Source organism: Podarcis bocagei (assembly GCF_964188305.1).
Source record: "Podarcis bocagei genome assembly, chromosome: 13".
Lineage (NCBI taxonomy): Eukaryota > Metazoa > Chordata > Lepidosauria > Squamata > Lacertidae > Podarcis > Podarcis bocagei.
The window spans coordinates 21,538,689-21,551,966 of record NC_138138.1 but is presented as its reverse complement, the minus strand read 5'-3'; the positions used below and the strand labels follow the sequence as shown (position 1 = coordinate 21,551,966).

The following is a 13,278-nucleotide window of genomic DNA, read 5'->3' as shown; positions in this document are numbered from 1 at the left end:
GAAACTTTAGAGGTCTACAAAAAATTATATAGATGCTTAACTCTTTGACATCTGGCGGCACTGGAGGGCATTCCACAGGGTGGGTGTGACTACCGAAAGGGCCTTCTGCTGGGTCCCTGTAGTTTCGGAGCTGGACCTCAGTTTCCAGTTTCCATGGCATGGGAGTTCAAATTCCAGTTAAGCCACTCTTTCTCAGCCTTGGTCCCCTCAGATAATGGTTGAGTATGATAAAGTTCAAGTGTCACCCTAGTACAGGAAATGCAATCTGTATGGAAAACAAAATGCCCACAAGTGAGTCTGAGGCACCTTCTACACAGAAGACAGCCAAATGGCATTCTGCAGTGAATTGGTTCACATTCTTACCACAGAGACATTCATATGGATATCATGGTGTAGATGAAAGTCAGCAAAGTCCCAAAACCAGTGAATGAACAAAACTGGGCAAAGGTGCTGTGTTAAACTGCATTATCTGAGAGTACTGATAGCCCTCAGAGGCTGAAAGGATAGAAGTGAACCATGAAATGTTTCCAAAAAACATTAAGAGGTGTTCTGGGTCATAAGATAATTGTTGAGGTCAGTCCCGCATGCGGACAACTGTACAGTGGTACCTTGGTTCTCAAACGCCCTGGTACTCAAACAACTTGGAACCCAAACATTGCAAACCAGGAAGTAAGTGTTCCGGTTTGTGAACTTTTTCCCGAATCCGAACATGCTCTGTTTTGAGTGTTAAGCTTCCGATTTGAGGGCCACACTTCCGTTTTGAGTGTTACGCTAAGGTCTGTCTGTTTTTGCTATTTATTTTGCGTTTTTATTTTTGCAGCTCTTTTTTTTTCATTCTTGTGACTGTGTGGAACCCAGTTCAGCTATGGATTGATTGATTGGGCGGCTGCAGTACATTGTTTACTGCTTTCATTTTATGGATCAATGGTCTCGTTAGACAGTAAAATTCATGTTCAACTGCTGTTTTAGGGGTTGTTTTCAAAAGTCTGGAATGGATTAATCCATTTTGCATTACTTTCTATGGGAAAGCGCACCTTGGTTTTGGAACACTTTGGTTTTGGAACGGACTTCCAGAATGGATTAAGTTTGAGAACCAAGGTACCACTGTATTTGGAACTTAACCTCACAACCCATCACTGCCATATGAGCTTTGACGCCGGGGTCCATGGGGGAGCCACAGAAATCGTCCAGTGCACTACCATGACATTCTTAATGATCATCTGAACACTTTGAGACAGGCTAGGGATATTTCGCCCACTCTTTGAGAAGCCGCAGCAGACCTTATGAGCGTTGACATGGCTTTGGTGGTGGCATTTCGACAGCCTTTTGTATCCCCAAGTTTCTAAACCGATGTCCTTGAAAGCAGTTGCGTGTGCGGATTTTTAACAGCATCTGCTTTTTTTAAAAAAAATAAAAATAAAATTCACTTCCTCTTCGGTTTTTAATTATTTTGTTCCTCCGTTTTTGCCTTTCAATTTACTAAAAACCTAGAAATGTAATTAGAGGGAGGTTGGGCTGCGAGAAAGCTGCCAGCATTTCTACATCATGATTAAATATATCAGCCGTTCCTTTAGTGAGAGAAGAAGAAGAAAAAACATATAAAAAGAAAACCCAAACAGGATTCGCGTAATTATCTCCCCGTTATCCAGGAAAGAATCGGTAACACGTACAGATAGACTTATTGAAAATGCAGCACTAATTAAAAACTCATATAAGCTCCTGACGATCGAGACAGTACAAAAACCGGTTATTTAATTATTTCTTCTTATTTGCTAATCTTTGTCTTAGCAAAACAAACAAAAAACTATTCCAAACAAAACCCTGCCACTGTTCACTGGAGGGACTTAATAGGACTTTTATCTATGCAACAGTCAAAGCAGACAATGGGAGCTCAATTTGATTCACCTCTCCTTATGCCACTGGGAAATCTTTGCAACTGATTTTTTCTGAAGGTAATCTAAAAAGGAATGTTTTTATGTGTGTTCAAAGGAAGTGCTGAGCTACATTCAGAGGACTTTCATTTTAAAAAATGTATTACTTTCCCCCACCTTTTCCCACCCCTAAGTGCTTAATTTCTAAAAAGAGAGTTGCATTGTAAGCCACTCTGCATGTGCCCAGAGGCTCTCACCACGCTTATTGCTTCCCATGCTGCGCAGATGATCATCTAGTGATCCCCATCAATGATTAGCTCTTGCTTTTTCCTGTTTCCATATGTACCTAGTTATGTCGGAGCCAAACATTATGTTACATGGGAGGTGCATATAATTTTATTTTATTTTAATAAAAAGCAGCTGCAGGAAGTTGGAATCACAAACAGAAGAACAGATGAGGGAACCTCTCTGGCTGATTTCAGACCATAATTTGTTAACCTGCTGTTGCTTCGACCCTGATCCTACTCTCCCTCAGCTGCTTTTCGGTTAAAACAACAATCTTCTGAGACACTGGCTGCAATCCCAGACCCTCCAAGTGTCCCTGTATTCCAGGGACAGTCCCGGATTTACAAAAGCCACCCCAGTTTCTGATTTGATCCTGGAATGTCCCGCTTTTCCTTTGGATGTCCCTATTTTAATTGGAGAAAAGTTGGTGGGTATGGAGTTATGCAACCCCCAAGTCAAGAAGATAAGTAACTAAAAAACCTTTAGAAGACATTTGAAGGCAGCCCTCTACACAGTTTTTTAATGCTTTATGTTTTTATATATGTTGGAAGCCACCCAGAGTGACTGGGGCAACCCAATCAGATGGGTGGGGTATAAATAATAACACCATTATTATTATTATTATTATTATTATTATTATTATTATTATTATTATTATTATTATTATTGATGTCCCTATTTTCATCAGAGAAATGTTGGAGCATATGCAATCTTATACTCATTTACATTGGGTATGAGTTCCAGTGAATTACGGTACTTCTGAGTAGACATGCATAGGTTTCCATTTTATTACGCACGTTCATCATGCAATTTCTAGTTAGGTCTGCTGCGGCCAAACTGAGCTTGATGTCAGGAAAAATGTGAATAGATTGCCTGGATTATTATTATTTTTTAAAGTAAAAGCTGCCATGGAAAGCTTTCATCCATGTGGAAAATGGCAGCACCAAGTGATGGTTGACAAAAGGTACATGTCATGCATGCAGCAGGGAGGTTAACCAATGTTGCAGCCCTGATCCTTCCCCTCACACAGCTGCTTTCATTTTCTAAACTATCACTGGGAAGCATGTGGCCTTCCAGATTTTGCTGGACTGCACCTCCCATCACCCCTGACCATTGGCTTGGCTGGTTGAGGCTGATGGGAGTTGGAGTTCTCCAAACATCTGAGATGCAACAAGTCCCTCATCCCTGTTTCAAACAGGCTGTGGGAGATCCAATAAGAGATTTCCCAATATCATGTCTAATTTGGCCTTCGCTCAGGCAGTAAGCCTATATCTGGACTGTACCACTTCAGGTTTACCACACCAGTGACAATTAAGCCTGGATAGCTCAGTTGGTTAGAGCATGTTGCTGGTAACACCAAGGTTGCAGGTTTGATCCCCATATGGAACAGTTGCTTATTGGTTGGACTAAAATACTAGATGTTCCTTGGGGTCTCTTCCAGCTCTGTAATTCTGTGATCTAAGCCAGCTCCAGGTCGTTGTCCCCTTTCCCCCTAATCCTGCTTCCTACGCTGATCTTTTAAACAGCAACCCCTTGTTCGGTCCCAGCTCCTGCCCACCTAGCAGTTCGAAAGCACGCCAGTGCAAGTAGATAAATAGGTACTGCTCCAGCGGGAAGGTAAACGGCGTTTCCGTGCGCTGCTCTGGTTCTCCAGAAGCGGCTTAGTCATGCTGACCCACATGACCCAGAAGCTGTACGCCGGCTCCCTTGGCCAATAAAGCGAGATGAGCGCCGCAACCCAAGAGTCTGTCACGACTGGACCTAATGGTCAGGGGTCCCTTTACCTTAGCTAGACAATTTTTTGCCTTTTGAAATTCCAAGATTTGCTATGCTGCTCTTATCACTGCTGAGATAGAACCAATTATTATTATTCGTTACATTTATTATTATTTTGTTTTTATAAAAGTCTCAGAGCTACTTATAGGGATCTAAAATATAGCAATGCCATAGAAGTAGACAGGAAACAATTAAAATGGACAGTGGGTTCTGCTTATCCATGTTTGTACCATCAGTTTTTGTCTGTAGGGCTTGAATAACTGGGTGAGATCCTTGAGGAACCAATACCTAACAATCTGTGTTTTCTCTTGGTCCTTTTGGCTAGTGAATGCTAGCTGGGAGTGGCACAGGGCATTTAAAAACACACACACATAAAATATGTTAAATGCAGTGAACTCAAAATGACTCTCTAGTTGTGCCCTTTTTTCCTTTTCCTTCTGCTTGGTCCTGAACCACATCTGGGTCTCAGGTGCTATTCTGAGCCCACCAGAGAAAGGCCAAGGATTGGATTGCAGCAAGCCAGTGGCTTAGCGTTGCCAAGGCATGGATGTTTCACACACACTGACGGAAAAGGGCAGTGAGATTGCTTAGCAAGTGTGTTGTGTGTTTCCATCTGCGGCTAGTCTAGTAGGCAACATCTTCACCATCCCCAGCGCCGCAGAAGCAGAGATTCAAAAGTTTCAAGCTTCCACATCGCTCTCGAGGAGGGGAACTTGGTCTTGTTAAGTCAACCGCCGAGCTCTTTGGTTTGTTGGTTTCTTATCACCTTTAAATACGATCTGGGGATTTTAATTGCATGCCGTCTGTGTGATGCTCTTATATATACACCTGTTTGGAGGGAGGTAGGGGGAGGAATATCAAAGTTAATTTCTTAGAGAGGAGGTAATTATACTTTAAAATGCTCAGTTGTGAGGCACCGGCTCCCTAGTGCCTTTGAGTCCGTTCTTTGTTTCTTATTAGGAGCATCTCCGTCCTCTCCTCCTCCTCCCCGGCGAGGCCTGTCTCTTGTTTTCAGCGGCTGCCTGCCTTGAAGATGCTTTTGATCCTGTATTCATTAAAAACTGATCCTGCTGCTTCCCAACAGCCCTAATGGTGTGTGAAATTATTTCCCCCTTTCTCAAAGACGCCACTAATTCAGCTAGCATCCACCTAGCTGGCGAGCGCTGGAGGGGGGGAGAAGGCTGGGGGTGGGAATTGTCAAAAGCTTCTCTGGGTTATTTAGATCTGCTTCTACCGGCCGACCCTCCCCACCACACCACCCACTCCTGACGCCCCCAGCCCCCAGCAGAAGAGAAATTAATCTTCGGCTTTATCTCCGCAATCTTCTTTTGCAAAAGGAGAAGTGAGAACTGTCTTGATGAAGGGAAGCGAAGGGCTTTTTATTGCTGCCTTTTCCTCAAGCCCCTTCCCCGCCCCCCGCCACCAATCTGCAGGTAGGCAGAGAAGGATAATTGGCCAAAGGGCACGGCAGAAGAAGAGGGTGATCTATCTAGTATGACAAGTGGCAAGAAGGGATGGCAAACAAACAACGGTAGCAAAGGAAAGGCGAAGCGAAAAGTAGGCCTTAATGGGAGGACAGAGGAAGGGAGAAAAGTGGGCATCGCGCTCGCGGAGACAGCTGTCGGTTTTCTGGTGCCAGGAAGGGAGGAAAATACAAGCAGTGTTGTGGGACCAGCGTGTTTACGAAAAGGCCTCGTGCGCAGAAGATGCCCAGGAGGGACCACACAACAGTTGGCAGGGCAGAACTTCACCCGCATTAGTGGCGAGGGATGCAGTCCAAGCTGGCCCTGCATCCTGGGTGGCTCAATGGTACTTTCTCTCTTGCACATGCAATTGTAAAGGAAGTAAAGGATGCCCCTGCAAGAGAGTCTCGTGTCTCCAGAAAGGCTGCCTTATTGAATTGCTGCTTGAGCTGCAAGACGAAAAGAACAAACAAACGAAGTAAGCCCTAAAAGCTATGGCAATGCAGGGAGGGTACGGCATGAATCTACAACAACAGGGAAAAGAAGATTATTTATTTTTTTAAAAAAATCTAAATATGGCTTACAAGTGCACTCTGTTCATTTCCCCCAGACCTTGGGTTAGAGGGTGACTGTGGTGATGAAGGCTGCAATGGGCTGTGTATGTCACCTTAAGCCACTTGGAGGAAAAGTGAGATAAATGTGTAGCAATATAGTAATGATAAAAAAATGGGCCGTATCCAGTGCTGGCCATACTTGGCACAAAACTCTAGTCACTTTTGTCAATGGTTCCCCCCCCCCCAAAACTGGCATGCATTTGGGCGATCTAGGACAGTGCAGTATAGTCTACATTAGGAGAAGCCAATATTATGGACATCCTCCTCCACCATTGCCCTCTGCTGACTGGGGCTCATGGGAGTTGTGGTCCAAAACATCTGGAAGGCACCATGTTGGAAACCTCTGGTTTGCACTGATGAACAGCAGCTCATCAGGACTTCAGATGAGGAACATTCCCAACCATACCTGGAGATGCCGGGGGGGGGGGGGTTGAACCTGTGACCTCCTGCCTGTGAAGCTGATGTTCTACCACCGAGCTACAGCTCTTCCCCCCTCCAGGAGATGGAAAATTCATCATATGGACACCACCTCTGTGACAGAAGAGTTAGACCACATTTTTGGTGGGAGGGATTAACTTGTTCCCCAAGCAGTTTTAGTTTCGTGTTGGTTTTTTTCTGGCGAGGGTTATGGAATTTCTTCTGCTAGCAGATGAAACAAAGATTTTTCTTTTCACATTCCCAATCTACTGTGCTGTAAGCTCTGTCAGGCACGTTACTCTCAAATTGTAACTACCACATTCAGGCTGCATAGAGATTGGTAAGGCAACAGGTTTATGTGACAGGGTTCTCTCCAGCTCCTTGGGGGTTTCAAAAAACAAACAAACACCAGCTGCCCTGAGCTCTCATGGGAGCCATCTGACTCGTGCAAGATCAGGAGCCCCCCCCCCCATGAGTGCTTGTTGGTCTGGTGCTCTGGCATGAGACAGCTGATTTGTGCAAGACCCTCCAAAACGAGCTTATTTTGGCTCAGTTCTCTGGCGCAAGACAAAAGAGCACCGGACCCAAAAACGGGACATTCCGGCATCCAATCAGAAGCCGGGATGACTTCTGTAATTCTGGGATGTCCCGCTCAGAATAGGGACAGTTGATAGCTATGCCTTCATCCTGCACTGGCCAGGAAAATAGATTCCCTCCCACTCAAGCTTTTAATATTTACATGTGAGGTCATGCCAGCCCCCTCCGGTTTAGTGCTCATTCTTCCTCAGTCCAATTTTATTTATTAAGAAAATGCTGAAAATGGAGTTGCATTGGGGACCAGCCGAGACAGGAAGAGATGAAAGAGAGAAGAGATGGTCTGCCAAGTTCTTCCCCCCACGGATGCCACATCTTGGCTGGCTAAGAGATAAAGCTTCACCTTTTCTAGCAGATCTATCAAGCAACTCCTTCCTAGAGGACCTGCGGAGGCAGAAGCATCATAATCTGCTGTTTGGTTCGGTATCCGTGTGAATAGCCCACTCATATCTCTGCAACGACCGAGAACTGACAAGGCTCCTCAGAGGGTTTCCTGCTAGAAGTACATTTTTAGAAATGAAACAAAATAAAAAGAAGCAAACACACACACAGCAGGCAAGGGCAGCTTCTGAGCAAAAGCAACTGTTTTAGTTAAGACCAAGGCTAAACTGGCAGGGAATGAGGGCGTAAATACAGAAGAGGGGCAATATTCTGTCTGAGCAGCAACCCGGCCATTGAGAAATGGTCTCAGGTCACTAGGCAATGGGCTTTACTGGGGGAGCATCTACTTTCCATGAAGGTGGTCCCACATTCGATCCCTGTCACCTCCAGGTACGCCTCTGCCTGAAACCCAGGAGCTGCCACCAGTGCTTTCTGCAAGGATCGGCTGCATGAGCCACATGTTGGATAGCTCAGTTGGTTAGAGCGTGGTGCTGACAACGCCAAGGTTGCAGGTTCGATCCCCATAAGGGACAGCTGCGTATTCCTGCATTGCAGGGAGTTGGACGAGACAATCCTCAGATCCTCTCTATGACTATGTCTAGGCAGCCGGGCGTAGTTTGGGGGAAAGAGCCTCGCAGGCCAAATGGGGAGGCCTGATGGGCAAAATCTGGCCTGCGGAGTGGAGGATTCCCCCCAACCCTGGGGTATACAATACTGAGGTAGATGGACCGATGGCTTGATTCTGTATAAAGCACCTTCCTGTGTTCCTAACCAACAACACAGGCAGAGCTCGGCTGGATCAGACCAAAGGCCTGTCTCTGCCAGGATTCTGTTATCACAGTGGCCAGTCAGATGTCTCTAGGACAGTGTTTCCCAACCACTGTTCAGCGGCACACTAGTGTGCCGCGAGATGTTGCCTGGTGTGCCGCGAGATGTTGCCTGGAGGGAGGCGGGCGAGTCGGGCGGCGAGAGGCGGGGCGTCGGCGGCGAGGAGAGGCCGCCCAGCGCGGGGCTCTCGCCGTCTGCCTGCCTGGCTGCCTGCGAGCTCGGCGGGCAGCGCCTCCGTCCGCAGCGCCCGCCTCGCGGCTCTCATTCCCTGCCCCTGCCAAAGCTCACCCAGCCAAGCCGCGCTCTCCTTCCTGCCTCGCTTTGCTGCCTCCTCCCCCCCCACCCCCAAAGCTTGGAGGTTCCCCGGCAAGGGGGAGGGGAAAAAATTGAAACTTACACTTTCGTGCGTCCCTCCCGGCGTGACGCTGCGCGCTGACGTCACGGGGCTGTAATGGTGGTGTGCCTCGAGATTTTTTTCATCAAACAAGTGTGCCTTTGCCCAAAAACGGTTGGGAAACACTGCTCTAGGAAGCCACAAAGCAACACAGGGCAATAGCCCCCTAGTGGCATAGCGTGGGTTGTCAGCACCCGGGGCAAGGCAAGTAATTTGCGCCCCCTAACCGGTGGATTTGCGTCCCCTAACCCATGGAATTGTGCACCCTAACCCTAACCCCCAGATGTTGCGCCCGGTGCGGCCGGCCCCCCTGCACCCCCCACGCTACGCCACTGTAGCCCCCTCCTCACTTGTGTCACCCATTACCCTTGGTCCTAGAGCTATCATGAGCTAGTACCCATCAGAAGATTTATCCAGCACGAACCCCTTTCGAAAGAGCCACAACCACAACAGTGTGGCAGTTAATCCCGTAGTTTTAACTATTTGCAGTTCAAAATATTGAAGAGTTGCAAGGGGGTTTGGCTAGATGACCCATTGGGTCCCTTCCATTGCTATGATTCTGCGTACTTCCTTTTGCTTGTCCTGAATCTTCGATGATTCGGGTGAGCTGGGTTTCCACTATGATGAGAGGAAGGGAGGGAAAAACACAACCTTCCCATCCACTTTCTTTATTCTGCACCAAAGAGACTCAACAGGGATGTTCTTTCAGCCCCGTGATCATTTTGGCTGCCCTTTGCTACACCTTTCCCTGACGATACGATACGATACAATATCTTTATTGTCATTGTCCCATGCAGAACAATGAAATTGAAAAATCTACGTAAGACATTCAAAAACCCCTAAAAACTCTGAAACCCCATTTAAAAATACAATATACTCCTATAGAGACTCCTTATACTGCATTTAAAACCAGAATTGCATTTGAGTAGAAACTGTTTCTCAGGCAGCTAGTCCTAGTCTTTATAACCCTGTACCTTCTTCCAGAAGGCAGAAGCTGAAAGAGATCATTTCCGGGGTGAGCACTATCCTGCGCTATCTCTGCAACTTTCTTATGGCACCTGGCAGCATAGATCTGATCCAAGGTGGGAAGAGGGCACCCAATTATACTCTCTGCAGTCTTTACAACCCTGGGTAGCATTGGTTTTTCCCTGGCCGTGCAGCTCCCAAACCACACACACAGACTATAAGTTAATACACTCTCCACAGTACAATGGTAAAATGCCATCAACAGGCCCTTTGAGAGATTGTTTTTCCGGAGGATTCTCAGTACAGAGTTCAGTGCTATTTTTCAAGAGAAAGAGGTGCCGGCACTCACCCTGAACCTTGTCCTCTTAGAATGGCAATGGCGCCCACCTGAGAGGTGCCGGAACTGAGTTCCGGCTGGAAAAAAAAGCCCTATGTACACATTTCTTTCTGAGGTGCAGAGACCAGAGCCAAGCACAGCATTCCAGGAACAGTTGCTCCCATCAGTTGGTATCAAGGCATTAAGAGAGCAACCATTCCTCCCTGCTTCAGCGCAACAGCAAGTTTCCTTGCTGCGGCGACCGAGAACAGGTTGTTCCGGATACCATTTACCTTGGAAGCGTGTCAAGTTTGTGGCACCCATTTCCTGGCTGGGAGCTGTTACAATCGCCCTAACTATTTGCAGCAGTCGCATGAGTGTAGCGATGAAAATTTTGTGGGTCACAGCTCAAGGCTATTTTGACATCAGCTCGGTTGTAATGATGCCTTCATTCCATAAGTGGCGGTTGATGTTTTTACCGGTTTGTTCGTTCCTCTGTTGTTAGAGAACAAGCAACCTGCTGCAATGTTGTGACTGAATTAAATGTAAGGAAATTGCTGCTGGGGGTGGGGAAGATTAATGAAACTAAGGCTCCATCTGTACTACAATGGTACCTTGGTTCTCAAACGCTTTGGAAGTAAGCGTTCCGGTTTTCAAATTTTTTTGGAAGCCGAACATCCGATGCGGCTGTCGGCGATTGTTTCCAGGGCACCTGCACTAATCAGAGGCTGTGCCTTGGCTTTTGAACATTTTGGAAGTCAAATGGACGTCAAATGGAACGGATTAAAGTTGGCGCTTTTGTTTTTGCTATTTATTTTGTGTTTTTGTTTTTAATACTTTTTTGATTAATTTTTTTTTGTGACTGTGTGGAACCCAGTTCAGCTAATGATTGATTGATTGATTGATTGTGTGGCTGTGGAAATGGATAAAAGCCCCCCATCCAAACAATGACTATCATCTGTGCAGATAAGAAAAATAATTAATTTTAATTTTTATCATCTACAATGCTGTCTTATTTATTTTATAGTACAGTACATTGATTATTGCTTTCATTTTATGGATCAATAGTCTCGTTAGATAGTAAAATTCATGTGAAATTGCTGTTTTAGGGGTTGTTTTTAAAAGTCTGGAATGGATTCTTTTGTATTACTTTCTATGGGAAAGCGCGCATTGGTTTTGGAACGCTTTGGTTTTGGAACAGACTTCCAGAACGGATTAAGTTTTAGAACCAAGGTACCACTGTATATGTTCAAAGCAGCATTATACCACTTTAAAGAGTCATGGCTTTCCCCCTAAAAATCCTGGGAGCTGTAGTTTGTTAACTGTGCTGAGAGTTGTTAGGAAATCCCTATATCAGTTTTTATCGGTGGGCTGTTGGGCTGCTGAATGGAAAAAAATAGTGGTGTAATTGACTTTTGACAAGCACACAGAGCGTGAACAAGACTGAGTATATGGGGAGGGAGGGGGCCTCATTTAATTTCACTGCACACAGGTGGTGTAGTGACAATAAAGGTTATATTATTATTATTATTATTATTATTATTATTATTAGTATTATTATTATTATTATTATTATTATTATTATTATTATTATTAGTATTATTATTATTATTATTATTATTATTATTATTATTATTATTATTATTATTATTATTATTGCCCCTCACAGAGCCACGATTTCCAGCATGGTTTAACAATCAATCGCTGTTCTTTCCAGGGAACTCTGGTAATTGCAGCTCTGTGTGTGGAATAAAGGTAAAGGGACCCCTGACCATTAGGTCCAGTCGTGGCCAACTCCGGGGTTGCGGCGCTCATCTCGCTTTACTGGCCGAGGGAGCCGGCGTACAGCTTCCAGGTCATTTGGCCAGCATGACTACGCCGCTTCTGGCAAACCAGAGCAGCGCACGGAAACGCCGTTTACCTTCCTGCCGGAGTGGTACCTATTTATCTACTTGCACTTTGACGTGCTTTCGAACTGCTAGGTTGGCAGGAGCAGGGACTGAGCAATGGGAGCTCACCCCATCGCAGGGATTCGAACCGCTGACCTTTTGATCGGCAAGTCCTAGGCTCTGAGGTTTAACCCAGCGCCAGGTGTGTAGAATAGAAATCCCCTAAAAATGCTCAGTACCCTTAATCAACTACATTTCCCAGGATTATTTGGGGGGGAGGGAGCCATGACTCTTTAAATTGGTGTGATACTGCTTTAATTTTATTGTACATACGGGGGGCAAATTTAAGTCTGCCTGTCACAATAACATTTAAAACGATTGTCATCAAAGAACATATAATTACTCCAAAAAGAGTATTTTAGAAGTTCTCTTTCAGAACAGCAGTTTGCACTTTCCGAATTCCAATTCCAGACTGATTGATTTGTTCAGGCAAATTTGTGCAGTGCTTCATTTCAGTTTAGTTGTGCTGGAAACTTGGCAGTTTGACTGAGCTTGAGGTCAGTGCTAATAGAAAATTCCTAAACTTTGAGAGCTGTGGATCGTCACTTTGAGGAAGGGAGAGCCTGGAAATTCTAATAAGAGGGCTTTGGGGAGATGTGACAAGTGGTCCCACAAGATGTGTGTGTGGGGAGTAATTTTTGCCTTTGATTTGCTGAGAGCAAGGGTCTGTTTAATCCCAAAGGTGATGGATTTGATGTACTGTTTCATCTTCCAATAAGAAAATGTGTATCGTATTTTTCGCTCTATAACACGCACCCGACCATAACACGCACGTAGTTTTTAGAGGAGGAAAATCCGTAGGCATGCCACCCGTAGGCATTTCCTCCATAACACGCACAGACATTTCCCCTTACTTTCTAGGAGGAAAAAAGTGAGTGTTATGGTGCAAAAAGTACGGTATATTGTTATAGATTTGGGAGGGGGACCCCCCCTAAACCCTAGAAATTAATAAATGGTGGGATTTTGATTATTTGGGATACAAAGGGAGAAATACCAGCTGCAGAGGAATTCCTGGGCTAGCCTATGCAAAAAAACGACCTGGCCAAACTAGAGCCATTAAGAAACAATAAAGAGGCATTGGCAATGCAAGAGAACTCTACTTCCTCCTGGTGTGAACAGAGACTGGAGGTTTGGAAGGTTGCCAGAGAAACTGGATGTGAGGTGACAGGAAAAGAGGAGTTTTTAGCAAGGTGTTCTGGGAGGAAGAAGAAATACTGGGATCCATCTTGGGCAGGCTGGCTGAAGGTTGGCTGGAAGAGATGCCTTGAACTTTAGGACTGCACAGCTCCTCCTCTTGAAATGATCCTGCTGTAAGATACAGACTCCCCCCATGCTGACTGAACATGTAAACAGGTGAATAAACTATATTTCTTAAAGCTACAACAGTCTCCGCTGTGTCTCAATTCTCCAAAGGAACACAGGCC

General features: G+C 45.5%; 1 long non-coding RNA gene across 1 annotated transcript; it reads right to left on the bottom strand.

Moving 5' to 3' along the window:
• Window positions 1-1,407: 1,407 nt before the first annotated feature.
• On the bottom strand, window positions 1,408-5,947 carry LOC308571486. Its single transcript, XR_014001483.1, has 2 exons — window positions 5,684-5,947; window positions 1,408-4,760 (listed from the first exon to the last, which is right to left on the bottom strand). It is a non-coding gene; the product is annotated as an uncharacterized lncRNA (long non-coding RNA).
• Between the last annotated feature and the right edge of the window lie 7,331 nt (window positions 5,948-13,278).